This window comes from Hyperoodon ampullatus (assembly GCF_949752795.1).
Source record: "Hyperoodon ampullatus genome assembly, chromosome: 17".
Lineage (NCBI taxonomy): Eukaryota > Metazoa > Chordata > Mammalia > Artiodactyla > Ziphiidae > Hyperoodon > Hyperoodon ampullatus.
In genome coordinates, this window is record NC_136930.1 from 50,635,982 (window position 1) to 50,654,191 (window position 18,210).

The following is an 18,210-nucleotide window of genomic DNA, read 5'->3' on the forward strand; positions in this document are numbered from 1 at the left end:
GAGAAGATAGTCCAACTCTCTCATTTTTTAGATAAGAAATGTGTTCTGTGAGATTTGCATGCTCCAGCTGCATCCTGGCTCTAGTCCATTTCTTCTTCAAGCTGATACTATTTTCTACTTCAGTGCTCTTCTGTAAATCATTACAGCTTAGATTTGCCTGACATGATTATTTGAATTATGCCAGCTTATTATCTTCATTGGCAGCAAAATTAAAAAGTCCAGGTCTTCTTTTTTTTCTTTTTCTTTAAGTCAGGTTTTCTGGTAGCAATCTCAAAATCTTGACTGCGTGCCACTTCTGCTGCTTTGCTAACCAGCCATTTAGAATATAAACTTTTGGATCAGAAAAATAAGGAATTCAAAGAAAAAGAAGCAATACTTGGTTGAATTGGCTTGGCTTTCTTTGCTTCTTTAGTATTCAAGTGGACAATTTGTACAATTTCCCTTGCTTTGATCTTAGCTGCCCACACTACCAAGTTGTAGGCACAATTACTTGCCCATCCCTCCATCCACAGACTTTGAAGGACATGGAAAAAACACCCATTGTGAAACATCCAGGCTAAAAGTGCCTACAGTTGTTGCTGCTGATGATTTGGGCCGTATGAGGAGACAGCGCCAGCCAGGCCTGCCCCAAAGCCACCCACCCTGCCAAAACTCTCTGTCTTGCCAACATCATTTCCTGAATGATGAAGCTCCCCAAAGTGTGTCCCCCAACATGCCCTTGGAAGAGCAGGAATGCCCAATCAGGAATTAATTAATGGGGAGTAGAAGGCAAGACAGAGCTTTGTGTTTAACTTGGAACCATGATAACCGCAAAATGGCTCTTGGTGTTTTGTGAATCAGATTGCTGTCAAATCCATGTATTTTTTGATTCAGATACACTTCAGTGATTGTACTGTTTTTTGGTAAAAACTATTTGATGTTCATGACTTTGAAGTCATTTAGACCATGTTCTTTCTCCCTTCTCAAATAGAAGTTTTCATTTTGTCTACCACATAGAGAATGCAAATGCCAAAAGGTCTGAGTTCACTTTGAAAGTCCAAACCCACACTCACTGGCTTCTAGAATACTTGGCCAGATTACCCTCCAGACCTTACATCAAATGGGACAGGATGATGTCATAATGAAGAGTGCATACTGTGGAGCAGATTACCTGAATTCAAGTCCCTTGAATGTGTCTTCAAGGAAATTGCCTCATCTTACTTAGCCTGTTTACTTCATCTTCCAATGGGGTAGTAAAAGTACCGACTTCCTTGTAATACTGTACACTGAGCATTTGGGAACCTGACACACAATAAGTAATTTATGAGAAGATTGGGGAGAACTAACTTTTTGGTAAGGCTTATTTACATTTGGGCATTTCCTTTTCATGTAAATAAATTGAAATGAGGGCTTCCCTCGTGGCGCAGTGGTTAAGAATCCGCCTGCCAACGCAGGGGACATGGGTTCAAGCCCTGGTCCGGGAAGATCCCACATGCTGCGGAGCAACTAAGCCCGTGCGCCACAGCTCCTGAGGCCACACACCACAACTACTGAGACTGTGCTCTAGAGCCTGCGAGCCACAACTACTGAGCCCACACACCACAACTACCGAGACTGTGCTCTAGAGCCCGTGAGCCGCAACTACTGAGCCCAAGTGCCACAACTACTGAAGCCTGCATGCCTAGAGCCTGTGCTCCACAACAAGAGAAGCCACCACAGTGAGAAGCCCATGCACCACAACAAAGAGTAGCCCCCGCTCACCACAACTAGAGAAAGCCTACGCGTAACAACAAAGACCCAACACAGCCAAAAATAAATAAATAAATTTATTTAAAAACAAATAAATTAAAATGAATTCCTTATTAATAAAGGAAACTAAATAATGAATTATACAATGTTACAGACTGTTAGTTTTAAAAAATAATTTTTAAATATCTTAAATGGGTATTACTTATATAACAATTTCTGTCCAACATATTGCAATACTGTTACCATTATTTTCCTCTCTTTCTCTTTAATGCTTAAGCCCAAAACAAAGTCTTTTCTCATTTTCACTAAACCCAAATCAATATTGCCCTCTTATTTTCCTTGGTCTCCATACCCCTGAGTATATACCAAGTGCATTTGGCATTATCTTAGTTTGATTTTAAGAATATTTTCTGGATAAAGTCCACTAATAATGGCCAGAGATTAAAAGTAAATAGGAATGCAATTTGCAAAGATAAGAAGGCAAGAGGAAAGAAGGAAGAATAGGTCCAGAGATGCCAAAAAGAATGAGCTAGAAAGTCCAATTATAAAAATTCTTGTAAGAAAGAGGGAGGAGGTATCAAATTTACCTAACACCTGAGTGCTAGTAAACTAGGTGCCAAAGTTTTAGTAGAATTCACATGGCTCCTGCTGATATATGAGTTGTATAATTATGGAGGTTTTTGTTAGAAATGCAGAACAGAGCTTTAGTAGCAACCAGGCTGTCAGCATTTTGCAGGTGACCCTAAGGAGAACGAAAGCTCCTCAGTAATCCTGGGACTTGGTATATAAGAGTGAATTTGGGTCCTGAGTTAATGATCCCCCTCAAATGACTATTGTAAATTCATCTGACTATATATATTTATATAGAGTGATTGAATAGAGTGATTTAGAGTAGAAGGAGGAGATGATCTCTTCTGGGTGTCTGGGAACTCTTCCCTGATTCAGTATCACCTGAGCACTGAAAGAAAAGAAGGAATCAATCAGGCAAGCGTAGCGACTAATAGGGAGCCTTTAGAAGAGCATTCCAGGCAAAGGCAGGCATATGTAAAGGACCTGAGATAAGAAGGAGCAGATGAAGGTGAGGTTTATTTTCTTCTTTCTTTAGTCTGGCCCTTTGGTCTCATGCAGCTTAACTACTTCAGAGCATAAATGGCACCAAGGCCTATGGATTATCTTCAGTATGTCCTTTAATTTTGATGGATTCAGTGCTAATATTGATATTATTGAGGTCCTTTTTGTTTTAAAATGCGTCCTGCAAATGGGGAAGCCAACATAGAAGCAGCTGCTTCCACATGTGATTTTGATTAGGGAGTGTAGGAAAGCCCCCTACCCGATACTGTCTGAAAGAGACCTGCTATCCATTTATTAGATTGCCTAAAATTCAGCTGGTTGGCTTTTGATGACCTCTTGGTTTTATAGGGAGTCATCACTTAAAAAGCAGGTATCCTAAGGGGCATAATAATTTAGCAGGAATTTAATTTTCTTACAGATGATCTAACAGAAAGAGCCTGGATCTCATGAAAATAGATACAAGGAGCCCTGGAGGGAGGGAGGAAGAGGAGGTGGGGAACCAAAGCCTCAGAGAGAGAATGAAAAGGTGTAAAAGAAAAATTTTACTTACTTGATAATTCAGCCTCAGGACTCCCTTAATTACAAGGAAAATTTCACTGCTGATTCCTAAAGCCTTTCCTGCCCTGGTTCTCCCAAACGGCATTGGGAGCACTAGTACGGAGGGGCGGGAGAGAGAGTCTCAGGAATATGCAGTCTTTATGAGTGAACTTCACAGTCATGTTCCTGGGAGAGACTGCAGGCATATCATTGTATGTGTCGTGTTGCCAAGATTTATAGTGCAGTGAAAGGAATGCCCACTCCATTCCTGTCTTTATTGCCTCGAAAAAAGCTAAAGAGGAACCTGCATCAAACAGCAAGCTCTGTCCTCTGTACTTGAGCTTCCAGAATTGATGGAAGGCACTCACTTTACTCTCCCCCACTGCCTAACTCACAACAACCTCAAGTCTCTTGTGCCTTTTGTCCTTCATATGTTCCATGATTCTTTCATCAACTGTAGAGTCTGTATTTTTAAAGTAAGTCATATATTGTTTATAATACATATGATGCCTTTCATTGTTTGAATACTTTGGAACAGTTGTAACGGGTGAAAAGGATTTGATGGTGGAGTTCTAGACCAGTTGCTAGATTTTATATATTCTTATGGACATAATTCCCCTTTTAGATCTTTGCTTGATCATGGTTTTGAAACTCAACTTTGTTAATGGGAAGTCAATTTCACTACAGCTTGGTCTCTCTGATCCTAAGTTTCATCATCTGTGACCTAAATAACCAAAGGATAAAATCATGAGGACTCTTCTATTCTAGCTTGAACGTATCATGGCTCTTCATACTGTACCATGGTTGTTCTGTCACTGGTTATCAGTGCTTGTTGGAGTGCTTCAGTAAGGGTCTGATTCTGTTTGAAGTTGCTCAATGAATCTTTTCCACTACCATGAAGCCTGTCCCTACAGGCTGAAAATGCACTGAAAATACTACATATTCACTGAAGCAGACAGCCTAGGAAGTGTGGTAATTGAAATGCCACTCACCTTCTCAGCTCTGAGAGGAGTTACTTACATTTACTATTTTTTGTTGAAATAGAAAAGAATGGTTCAGTGACCTTATGCACTGGTTTGATTTTTAGATGGATTAATGTGACAAAACAGACATAATAGAGAAGTTTTAGTAACTACCCGAACAGTTTCACCCAGGCAGCAAAATATAAGCCATGATAATGGATCATCGTTGTTGACACCACTGTCTAGTATTTATAAGGATGATAATGCTATGGGCAGCCCAGGGCCATATCAAAGAACCTGGTAAATCATTGTCTCCTTTCTGTAAGTATTCATTTCTAAGAAAGAAAATTATTATATATTTGTACCAGACATAATAGCTTACAGCACAGTTTTAAACCTTTATTTAATCCCAAGAACAACTTTATCATATAAGTGTTATTATCAATCCTAATTCTGTTGGTGAGGAAATTGAGGCACAGAGAGCTTATATGGCTATTAAGTGGCAGAGTAAGTATTCAAGTCAAGAAGTTATATTTCTAGTTAAGAAATATTGTTACCTCTATGAAATACTTCTTCCCAGGAATAGAAATTAGGAATAGAAATTAGGAACTCTGAGTAATAATAAAAAAAAACTTCCAAAAATAAGCGGAGTAATTTAAAAAATAAGTAGTTATTGAAGTCTGGATATATGGGAGTATTGGCCTGCTGAAGGTTCTGGACTTCTCTGAATCCCACATGCATGTACAGATGTTGCATTGATCCGGTGACTCAGCATGAGGGCTGAGACCTGTCCACCATCCACAATTTCCAGTCACCAAAGAAGTGAATGGGCCACCGCAATATATGTAATAAATTTTAGTGCAAGCTGGATCTTGGGTGACCCCAGGCCACAGCTCCCTGTGCTTTTTCTCTGTCTCTATGGAATGGGTGTAACTGTGGGTGGGCATCCTCTCCAGCTTTCTAGTTGGATCTTAAATGTGGGTCCTGCCCTGAGAAGGCTTAAGCTCTAAGAGTTAAAGGAGGTTTCAGGTTCTGGAAGAGCAGTTATTCACATACACGCATGCTCCTCTGATTTAAAGTTAGATTATTTTGCAAAGTTATTCAAAACATTATGAAGTACACTTATGTACAAAACTTGCTTTTGTTGATCCTCTTAATTAGGGGCCACATAACTCCATGGGAGAAATGTGAAAGGTAGAAGAGTCTATGCTGGAATCAGAGATAAAAGGTAGTCTATCACTGAAGCAACCTAAGTGTCCATCGACAGATGAATGGATAAAGAAGATGTGGCACATATATACAATGGAATATTAGCCATCTAAAGAACCAAAATTTAGTTATTTGTAGTGACGTGGATGGACCTAGAGTCTGTCATACAGAGTGAAGTAAGTCAGAAAGAGAAAAACAAATACCATATGCTAACACATATATATGAAATGTAAAAAAAAGAAAACAAAACATGGTTCTGAAGAACCTAGGGGCAGGACAGGAATAAAGACACAGACGTAGAGAATGGACTTGGTAGAATGGACTTGAGGACACGGGGAGGGGAAGGGTAAGCTGGGACGAAGTGAGAGAGTGACATGGCCACATATACACTACCAAATGTAAAATAGATAGCTAGTGGGAAGCAGCCACATAGCACAGGGAGATCAGCTCGGTGCTCTGTGACCGCCTAGAGGGGTGGGATAGGGAGGGTGGGAGGGAGATGCAAGAGGGGGGAGATATGGAGATATATGTATATGTATAGCTGATTCACTTTGTTACAAAGCAGAAACACACCATTGTAAAGCAATTATATTCCAATAAAGATGTTTAAAAAAAAAAGGTAGTCTATGCCCTTTGTTGCTGCTGCTGCTGCTGCTTCTTTTAAAAAAAGTAGTTTGTTGAAAACTAGTCCATTTGTCATAGGGATAGGGAGGCTTATCTATTTTCCTTGCTATTTCAGTGGCACATAATAGAAGCTATTATTCACTTGTCTTAAATTTACTTCCCACATCTTTGGCTCTGTTAGTGTGGACACATTGTAGTTTCAATATCTGATGTTTATTTTCATCTTTCCTGACTTTCCCTGATTCTTTACTTTTCCTTAGTTAGCCTGCAGAATCTGGCACATAATGCCCACAAAAGAAATGCTCGCTGAATTAGTTTTTTTAACCATAAAAATTTAGAAGAATTTCCAGGAACTTAATACAGTAGAGCAGCAGAGATCCCTACATGTGTAAGATTGAAGATCATTAAGAAAATTTTCCATGGTATCTTCTCTGTGGGGTGGCAGATTGGGATGGGGCATGGGTAGACAGGGAAAGGAAACCAATTTTATTAAACACTTGCCAGCAAGTTCCACATACTTTATCTCATTTAAATCTTTAACAATTTTGAGAGGTAAATATTTCCACACCATTGTATATGTATAAAAAATAGGGCTTCAGGAAGTTAATTTGGCTAATTTCATACTCTTTTTGATAAAGTTGAAGTTCAAACCCAGCTATGTATGTCTCAAGGTTTGTGCATACTCTTTCCACTGAATCCCGTATCTCAGAAGGATATCACTTCGTTGGATCATTCAGCTTCCTAATGACACACACAGCACGTTCATAGCAATCTTTTTAGATACACTAATAACTTTTTTGATTTTTGTAATCCTTGTCTGGTGGTATGGTGTTTTCTTCCCTTCTTACCCCTTCTGTACCCCTACTCTTTCTTCTTGGTAGGAAGTCCTTAGTAAAAGTAGAGAGAAAGAAATTTGGTTAGCATCACAACCTATTGAAGCAATATTATGAGAATGGTTGACATCAGCAAGAGGAAGTGTTTTTGTTTCAATTTGAAGAATCCAAAGAATCAAAGCCTCCTTCTGAAGCCCCTTGTCATTCCACTATGCTCCTCCCATGAAGCCTGGTCCTTGGCAAGCTGATGTAGATGGAGCTGGGGTCAAGGGGATCGTGGGATTGTAGACAGCAGGCAACTTCTGGATGCCCAGCTGATTTACTTTGATTTGGGTTGTTCCAAAGCAGAACTTGAGAAAAGGCCATGGGTGCAGGTAGCCTATTTAAAAGATGATCCCAGAAAACATAAGTGAGGGTGTGTGGAAAGTGAGACAAGGAGGTGGAGAGAGCCAATACCAGGTGTTTTAATGAACAGTTTACTGCTGTGGGCCAACTGGACTCAGTTCCACTAGGGGCCCTTTGACAAAGTGAATGGGATGGGGAATCTGGGCATTTATTAATTCCTATTTTGCATTAATTGAAGTTTGCCCCTAGGGTCTTTAATTCTCCTGTACTTCTAGGTTGTGCCTGTCTTTGGTAGGTCCTGCTTCCATAGTCCCTGAAAAAGCCTTTAGACAGGCAGGGTCAAGAGAAACCCAGGTAAGAAGTTGTCCATTTGTCATGAATTTTACTGTAGCTGAAGGTGAACTGGGGAGTCAAAGTGTGGAGCAGGATATCAACAGCATCTGCTACAGACGTCTCTATGAACTGACAGAGGCTTGATGTGAAATGTACAGGGGTGATTGCACCATTCTGTAGACGCCTTGTGAATGTGTGATTGATTAGTGATAGGATACTCTGGAGAGGGGCAGTACAGTACAGTGCATGTGAGCATGGACTCTGGCAGCAACTCTGGATCCAAATCATCTCTGTTACTTACTAGCTGGGTTGACTTGGTCAAGTTATTTAACTTCTCAGTACTTGTTCCCTCATCTGTATATAATGAGGATGGTGATGATAAATCCTACCTCATGTATGTTGGTGTCAGGTTGAAATGAGCTAATATATGTATAGCATTTACAACAGTGTCAATCCCAAAATAAGCAGAGAAGCACTCTTTATTTTTATTCATGCAAGAGACCTATATTGCCTCCTAAATTTTACAAATGTAGAACTGAACTTTCAAAAATCTTCCTAGTGAATTCTTTAACTAGAAATCTTTCTTTTACGTTCCACCATCAAATTCTACTTACCCAGACCCAGGACTTCACATATATCTTAACATGTAATCTATTCAAATTTTGAGTAATCAGAGAATTCAACTTTTAAGGGGTAAAAGTTTATAAAAGGGCATAGTGACAAGGGTTCTGAAAACCAGAAAGTGCTGGTATTGCCATAAACAGTCTGGATACCTTCAGAACTCCACATAAACAGTACCCACTATGACATAGATTCCTTTGTATTGGGGATGAAATATGGCAGTGGTTACTACTGAGGGGATAAGTGCTAAGTGTGCTAAACACATTATCTCATTTAATCTTTATATCAAATCTATGGGGTAGATATTATCACTCAGTTCTTCAGATGAAGAGACAGATTCAGAGTTGAAGTAAGTTGCTCAAGATCCAAAACGAGTAATTCGTGGGGCTGGGATCCTGACACCAGTGCATGTTTTTTTTAACCACTATGTGCAATTGAAACACCGCAACAAGCTAAATGTTATTCTCCACTGACATCACTTGAGATACTATATACTCAGGGTGGCTTAGAATTGAAACTTGTGTTGAGTCCTGCTCTATTACTTACTGCCTTGGGCATCACTTAACCTTTCTGAGCTTGTAATATTGTGTTTTCTATATGAGAGGAATAATGGTATTTACCTCATAGGATTGTTTTGGGAATCCCATGAAATTATATAAGTACTTTATAATTCAGTAATGTGTAATTTGATCATGTAAAAGGATAAAATTTTGGAATGAGAGGCTGAGAGTCTCTGTGAATAAAAATAATAACAAGGGAGTTCATATTAAAAATTATTTTATAGTCAACTTTATACTCATATATTTCAGAGTTTTTAGTTGATATTCTTTTCCTTCTTTCATCTTATTAATTCACATCACAAACCTGTATTAAATACTTACTATATAAGCCATGTTTTATGAGCTAGGAATATAAAGATGAAAATAACATGGTACCTACATTCAGGTTGCTTAAAAGTCTAGGAGCATAAAAAATATCTTTCAGATTTGTTCTCAGAATAGTGGCAGGGAGATTATGGTGATGAGATTTTGTTTTGCTTACCCTCTTCTTCTCTTTTGTTTTCTTTTCTTCTCTTTTCCCCTTCCCTTCCCTTCCCTTTCCTTTTCTTTTCTTCTTTTTTAAATTCTACTTTATATCTTAACTGAGAAAAAAAAAAGACAACCAGCTCACCATTTTGTTTGCCCTCGACTCATTGTTTAGAAATAGTTAAGTCTAAATGCTTTTAAGTTAGTTTTGACTGTATGTCAAGGCTCTCATGAAGACATGTGCTCATTTATAGATAGATATGTCTATCTGAAAATTAGGCCTTCCCAATGCTGTGAAATATTAAGGTGTTTAAAACCATTAAGATTGTTAGCTTTGGCTGCAGATAAGCAGAATAAACAAATACCTTTCCAAGTGGGATCTAGTTTTACTGCCTTTATTGGTTTTGAAGTTCAAGGAAGCCACAAATTTCAAAAAACAACTTATCCCCCAAACTGATAGTTTTCTGATGGCTTCTGATTGTTTTGTATCAAATGTATCTCACAGGTGCAGATAACAGTGTTTCTATGTTGGCTGTGAATAGCCATTAATGGTTTCCTGATTTGTGTTAATCTTTCAGCTTGTATATAATTAGTTATCTACCTACTCATCTCTTGGCCCAATACTGACGGTAACAGACAATACACACAATAAGTGTCTTCTCACTTCCAAATAGTCAATTAATATATAAGTACAAATAGAGCTTAGAAAGGTATTTCTGAATTTTCTGGGGAAACTTGGTGGGTTTTCCTGTTAATTCACTGGTTTTAATGCCTTCCTCTAACCCCTGGTTCTTAAGGAGTGATTTTGCCCCCAGAGGACTTTTGGCAATATCTGGACACATTTTTGGTTGTTACAACTGCTACTGCCATCGAGTAGGTAGAGACCTCAGGGATGCTGCTCACTACCCTACAAAGCACAGGGCAGTCCCCTACAACAAAGAATCACCTGACCCCAAATATCTATAGTGCCGAGGTTGAAGAATTCTGAGTCTAATCTTTTCCTTATATAAAAACTAAAAACTTTGGGAGATATAACTGCATTCTTTAAGGTTAATTCTGCCAGCCATAGTCTTGGATTTCCCAGTGGCAGGATAAACACAATCTTGTAAACTTAATTCATCAGCAAAGTAGGGGAACCAACAACACCGCACCCAATAGATTTTATTATTCCAAAATGAAACAAATCAGAATTTTGACTTCCTTTGACTCATTTTAAAGGCTCTCTTCCTTTTATTTTAAATATATATGTGTGTGTATGAATGGGAACACCACCATAATCTTTTCAGTGTCTAAAATCTCTAGTCAGGAAGAAAGGTGAAGAATAATTAATGAAACCATCTCTTGTTAAAGCACCAGAATTTGGGTGACCATTGTGAAATACTTTCACTTTTTCCAGAATCTGCTTAGGGTTTTCTAACTTTTAGACCTTTGCTCACACTATTCCACTCTTTCCTAACTATTAAAATTCTATCCATACTTCAAGGTCCAACTCTCTGTAAAACCATTCTGGACCAGCCCACAAAAAAGTGATTGCTTTTTTCTTATATGAATTTCATGGATTCCAGCACTCTTTCTGTGGTCCTCTGTCAAAAAACTTATACATATATATTTATAAATCTGTGTATCTTATTAAAAAATATATAGCATTGTCAACTGAATTTTAAATATTTTATATTTTAAAGATAAGGCACTCTATTTTATATCTTTCATTTCTCTCATAATATCTATCTACTGAACATGCACTTAATTGGCATTCAAAGATTTGGATTGATTAGTGAATATTTGCATTTGAAAACCCTGGAGTTGTAAACCATAGTAAAGATAAAGGTATTACCAAAATAGCATTTCTTATTGTGGAGGGACTGTGTGTCTATAACATGCTGAAGGAAATTACTTATTATTCCTCCTTACTTTGGTTATCTCTCAAATACTCTCATCCAGATTTATTTTACAATGTTTAAAGTACCAGAAAAAAGATAATTTATCAGCTAATGCTGGAAAGACAGAGAGCCACACTAACATGAATTATCCTGTTTAATTTGGTATATTTTAAAGCATTTAGAGTTTCTACAAACATTTCCCACAGAATGTTCTTTCTTGTTAGTGAAAACTCTGGAGGGAGAGAGGTGGAGGGTGAGAGGTGAGGACAGATAAGAATTTAGATGTGTGTTTCTCACAGGGCAGCAAGTGGTGTGACTTTGACTTGGATGCCTAGAGCTTATCTTACATACTTGTGAATCATTTGTAAGAGGGAGCACACAGATTTTAAACTGTTAACTGCAACAAAAACCACATATGTGAGAAGGTAGCAATGAAATGTGAAAGCAGGGAACCAAGTTTTGTAATTCTGCATTTGTGTTTTAAAAATTTTCCCTAACTATGTTCGTACCATAAAGAACAAATCAAAATATGATGAGGTAGATATTCTATATAGTTATGCGATGAGATCACGGTTAAATACTAACATATTTCTTTCCAGTATTCCCTTGAAAGTGTTTTCTTCTGTTGCTTTCCAGTTCACAAGTAGCTTTACTCTTCCCTTCTCAGTACTAAAAATTCTTTTGGACTGTTCAAATTTTCTTTTCCAAACAAAACATAAAAGTATATATTGCAGATGTGAATTCTTCAGATTAAAAATAGGATCACAGTTTAAGGTTTAAAGATAAGGTATAGCAGTTGAATGTTTGTAGGGTATACTTTATCAATTATATATCACTTAATATTCCCAATGTGCTTAGTCTGTTGCCCACTATACAAAATAATTCTTGTTGAATTATTTTGCTCATGAGGAAATCTATTCATTTTTAAGACTCTCTGCTCAATATTAACCTGGAAACAAGCTTAACTTTACTATAGGGATGTTGTAGTTATGAAGTCTGATATATCTAAAAGAGAGATTTTATATTTGGAAAATACCAATTACATCCTACTTCAAACAAATGCATTCTTCAAATACAGGAATAGTATGTAAGAGTTACGTAGTAGGTCAAGCATACTTAATATAAACTTTACGTACACTCTAAACCACAGAAGAATAATCAGCATATAATGGAATCACTCAATAATGTAGCCAGTTGACTTGATGACCTTAGATATTAAGACCTACTTTACTGTGAGCCAGAATCAAGATGGTTTTATTGGACAACAATTAAACATCTCATCCATCCTCCTTCATTAGCTCCACTGATGACTTCAGACAAAATTCTTTTGAAATGATAACATCCATTATTCTAGTATATCTGTTTACATCATTTTTCTACATTATTTACATTATTACATATCTCTAATACTTTTATTTTTGATAAAACATTATTTGTGTTTGTCTCTATATTGGGGAAATCAAGAGTGCTATTGTGTGATTTAAAATGAAATCCTCAAATTAAATTTTACTCTGAATTTCCCTCCTAGAATTCAAAATTTTATGATATCATACACCTTTTTATTTCATTGGATTTATTGTCATTTTGTTGACTTACGCATATAGCAAAAGCTTGGAGAGATACGTGATCCCTCCATGGGCTGTGGGGAGCTGTTTTCAGCATTAATGTTTGCCATGTAAAAGCCATACTTGAGTTAGTTAGTTATTTGTGCTGTGTAAGATCAAGTCATTTTATTGGTGCCTCATTAAATGTGGCATTATTTTCCCACTACTTTTTATAAGATTTTTGGCAGCGGAGGGTGGGAGTGGCTGTGGAGGTGGTTGAGGCCAGTGACCTGATGGCTGAGAAATTGTTGAGAATCTGATATGGACAGTGGTGATACACAATGTTATCATCCTTCCTAGCTCTTGAGTGAAGACAAGAGGCTATGACAGTGAGATTTCCATTTGTTTAAATGTATGCTGTAAAAATTGAATGTTTTTTCTTTGCTGGAACCATTATATGTATACAACCTGTCCATTAGTCACTTTATACATTTTATTATCACTTCATACTTTATTTTCTTCCTTTGACCTCAGGAAGATTCCCAAGTAACTCTAAAACCCATTAGTATCTCTGAACGCTCACAAAAAAATCCATAAATGATTTTTCATTGTCATTACTAATCGGTATTAAGCAATCTTGGACGGGCTAGAAGTTATTGTATGGAGACTTTAAAAAAATTTAATATGTGAATTCTCTTATTCTCTTTTTAATACTATCATTTCCCTTTTGAGTATCTAAAAATGATTCAAAATTTTTACCACTTAGTAAAACCAGTATAATAAATGGGCAAATTCCATTTTCACTCTCCATTATTACAATATGTTGGATGCTAAAATAAGGAAGTTCCAAAACTTCCATAATTTACAAAGAAGGTAAGGAATCCTTCTGATTTTTCTCCCTCAACCCCTCTCCACACACACTTCTGTTGGTTCCTTGAGTAACAGCAGCTATAGACAAAACGCTTAGTAATACTGAGTTGAGATATGGTTTCCAGCTCCTGTGGGCACCTGTGCCATCTGAGGAATGAACTATAATTTTGTGGGATACAATATTACCCATAAACAGGGGATTTAGTATAATTCAGATGTAGTTCAAATCCTGGCTCCACCATATCCTAGCTGTGTGCTTTGGGCAAAACTCCTGTAAAGTAGGATGGATGCTAATACTGACTTTATATGGTTGTTAAAGAATTAATGGATAATGAGTAAAAACTCCTAGCACAGTTCCTGTTAGTCAGTAAGTACTCTATAAGGTTAATCGTTACTCTTATTCCCACTTCTGTGCCAAGGAAGTACACTGAAAAAGACTTCTCACACTCAAAGGGGAGGAGCCCTGTGAGATACGGTCACTATAGGAATACAGCAAAAAAGTGAAAAACAAATTCCCAAAATGAGAGATCAGAATTTTCATCAAGGCCCACAGGGTGGGGAATGGTGCTGTTGATTGGGGTCACAAGCAACTATGCAAATAAAGGCTCATTAGAGTGCTTTGCAGTTTTGTTTTTTGAGTTATGCTCAGTATAACTTGGTACCTTAGCAGACAGTCTGGTCAAAAGTGGAAATTTCTGCCTCCAGTAAACTCCAAAGTTGCAACACCCCTATTTCAAAACTGTAGAGCTAATTCAAACCAATTTGTCATCATTTAGAGTTATAAACACAGCAAAAGGACCTTTTGAAGATACCATCTATTGCAGTCCATAAAAGCTGGGAATTTTTATCCTCCTAACTATGCTTAAGCGCAACAGGCATGATGAAGAGGTTTGTCTAAACCTCTTCCACATTCACCATGGGAGGTTGGCATAATGGGAATAGTGGGGTGTCTTTAGGAGAATTTGTGTAATAGAATCCTTTCCACTTTCCCAGATTTGATTAGGAACATACAGACAGGTGTGCTTCTACTAGCAGACTGCCATGTAGTGTCCATTAGACTAGTTACTCTTAGCAAGCCTATTGGAGAGGTTGGGCAAAGGGAGAGACTATCACAGTGAAGGACCTTCCATGTATGAGGAGAATGATGCCTGGGAAAGAACTTGGCATTTCCAGATTCTATCACTTTTGGCTTAGAAATTCCTCTTTGGGGTTAGTTCCTACAGCATCAAAGAAAATAATCAGGGAAGAAGTATAGCCTGGTAAGTTGGTTAAGCATTCTCTATCTGAAGTCAGACTTCCTGGATTTAAAGTCTACCTCAGCCATGTTTATGCCTGGTGACCTTGGAAAATCTTTTAGCCTCAACTCTAATTTCTTTATCTCCAAAATGATACCTACCTCATAGGGTTTTTTGTGGATAGAATCAGATAATGAAAGTAAAGAACTTAGCACATTTATTGGAACATTAAGTGCTCAACAAATTAGGGTTTTTGTTTGGGGCACTCTTGGGTCCATATCAGAAAGCTAATCCAGTGAGATAAAATTTTCTTTGAATTAAATATAGTAACAGTGGGATCCTTAGGGAACCAGAGAACTAAGAACATGGAAGAGCATACCCTAGCCAGCACTTTGGGCTGAAAGAGTAGTGGCAATAGGTTATAGTGTCTAAGAAAACCAGCAAATCAAACTTAATGTGTAGATACCTTGAATTCTCAGTACAGTGATGAGACATTGTCTGTCAGCCCAGCAAAACCCCTTTGTCTATGACATTGAGTACTGTTACAGAAGAATTGTGTCCCTCAATACCTCAGAATGTGACTTTATTTGGAGGTAGGGTCTTTACAGGAGTAATCAAGTTAATATGATGTCATTAGTGTGGGCCCTTCTCCAATATGACTGGTATCCTTATAGAAAGGGGAAATTTGGACATAGAGATATGAATAGAGGGAGAATGCCATGTGGAGAGTCATAGGGAGAAGACAGCCATATATAAGCCAAGGAGAGAGGCCTGGAACAGATCTTTCCCTTACAGCCCTCACAAGTAACCAGTCCTGCTGATGCCTTGGATTTTGGAATGTGAGACAATAAATTTTCTGTTATTTAAGCCTCCCTGTTTGTGGTATTTTTTATGGCAGTCCTAGAGAACTAGCATGGATACTTAATAAAATGTCCCAAAGTGGAGTTGGTGAGGATATTAGAGGTACAGGTAGTGGCATATGAAAAAAGCTAGGCCTCCTAGGTTACAAAGCTGTGGTCACAGATACCACACCAGGAAAGGCATCTTAAGGGAGTTGCGAGTTTGGATATGGTTTAATCCTGTTAAATCAGTTGGGAAAAATAGGATGCCGGGACCTTCCCCACCTTTAGTTTTCCAAAGGTTTTTAGACCACAGTGGGAATAACCCTCCCATTTGCTTTCTACTTGGTGTTAAAAGCATGCTCAAAGAACTCAACACATTTAGGTAGGGACTTGTATTTGGTTTGAGACCACTGGGAAAGGGAAGGTGTGAACCTTACTGCTTAACTCCTCCACTTTTATAAATCAAACTCAGATGATAGGAAACATCAATTAGAAATATTTCTACTTTTGTTTTGAGTAATACAGGCTACTGGAGTTATAGATAGATGTATGAAATTAATTAGTAGCATTCATCTGGTCTTTTTTTTTTTTTTGCGGTACGTCGGCCTCTCACTGTTGTGGCCTCTCCCGTTGCGGAGCGCAGGCTCAGCGGCCATGGCTCACGGGCCCAGCCGCTCCACAGCATGTGGGATCTTCGCGGACCCGGGCACGAACCCGTGTCCCCTGCATCGGCAGGCGGACTCTCAACCACTGTGCCACCAGGGAAGCCCTCATCTAGTCTTTTGTCAGACATTTATTGAGCTCTTACTATATGCTGGGCTCCACTGACATTAGGGCTTCAGTGGCAGATAACACTTGGTTCCTGTCCTAGACTTACAGTCTAGAGAGGAATGCAGTTGAGTAAACAGAAGGCTGCAGCAGACTGTAACTGAGTAACTCAGGGATGCTATGAGAGCACATAGGAAGGGCATTATCTCAGCCTGGAGGTGATTAGGGAGTCTATGAAAAGTTTCCAGGAATAGATGATGCTCAAACCAAATAGGCCCTCCTCACTAGATGAATAGAGGTGGAGCAAAAAGAGAGACAATTCAGATAGTGGGCATAACAAAGGCCCTGTCATAGAGGATTGAGAGAACATGGCATATCTACCGTAAGTGCAAATGATTTTTTTCAAGAAGGGGTTAGGTGCAGAGGGAAGGTGGAAGGATGGGCAGTTACTAGAGGGTTGGGTAGGATAGAAGAAAGGTTATCCTTAAGAAAGAAGAGGCGCAGTAGCCACATGAAGTGGAAAATGACCTAATTTGAAAGTTAGAGTTCATTCACCCATTCATTAAGTATTTATCAAAGTTCTAAATGTGTTAGGATTAAGGGATGGAATAGTCATTTTGACCTCATGGAAAAGACCTATGTTTGCCTCTTGGCCATGTCATTTCCTTTTTGCATGGGTTCTGAACAAGTCACCAAACTAGATTGAGAGACTCTGTACTTAATTCCCTTGCTGGCAAAGTGAGAGAGCTGGACCAAGGTTGTTCTTAGTTCCAAAATGATTCTGCCATGAACAGTAAGAAGAACGTGTTCTTCTAGTTGACATGGGTAGGATTGGTTCATTTCCCCACCATTCCCGAGCCCGAGTATACTGACTTAGTAATTCCATTTTGGGAAGCAGATTGTTCAAGTAACAGTCCCATTAGGCAGCAATCCCCTTCTCCCAGAGTAATAAAAGTCACACGTTTATGACTTGTATGAAATAAAAACCGTGAGCTTTTGTTGTTTCTGTGAAAAATCTGTCATGTCTCCGTGGAAACTGGTTTTTATCACTCAGAGGGTTACTGTAATAATTGTAGACTTTTTTTTATACTCGTTCTTTCTCCAAGAAACAATGGGATTTTTACATCTTAGTTCATGAGCAATTATGACTCCATTGTGAAAATATTAAGTGTTGAGAGGAGAGAAATATGGCTGGTCCTGGAGAAATAGCTCAAGCAAGTAGAATATGTGCTGGTATCCCTTTCCCTCCCTGACCATGCTAAGTACCCCTCCATTATTCCTCTACCCTCATCTCGACCTGTCTTTTCATTTAGATTAGTAACTAATGAATGACTGATGCTTATCAGCCACTAATTATGTGCTTAAGAAAATGATCTCTTGTATTCCTTATAATCATCCATGAAGAAGATAGCACTATCCCCTTTTCACAGGTAAGGAAACTGAGACTCTGAGATACAACTTTCCCAAGATTACATAACTAGTAAGTGCTAGAGCTAGGATTGGAACCCAGGTCTGGTTTCCCACTGGTTCTTATTCTTTTTCATTCTCTCTCTCTCTCTTCCCCCCACCACCTTTTCTCCTGCACTCCCTCCCTCCCTCTGGAATAGTTAGCTGGTCCTCAATGAGCATGCTTGTTGTAGGTATCAGTTTGGTAGTTGTATCAATACTGCTTTCTAAACAATAGTTCATGCTCTCTCATGGAGGGTAGGCACGCTCCTTACCCTGCTTCAGTGTTTACCACAGTCACATGTAAGTTTGGGGGAACTAAACCTCTTTTTTTTTT

The 18,210-nt window shown here is 38.4% G+C and overlaps 1 long non-coding RNA gene across 2 annotated transcripts in view; it reads left to right on the forward strand.

The window, feature by feature from the left end:
- LOC307065518 overlaps positions 1-18,210 on the forward strand; it is a 204,822-nt gene that overhangs the window by 73,367 nt on the left and 113,245 nt on the right. The gene's annotated exons all lie outside the window — the stretch shown is intronic.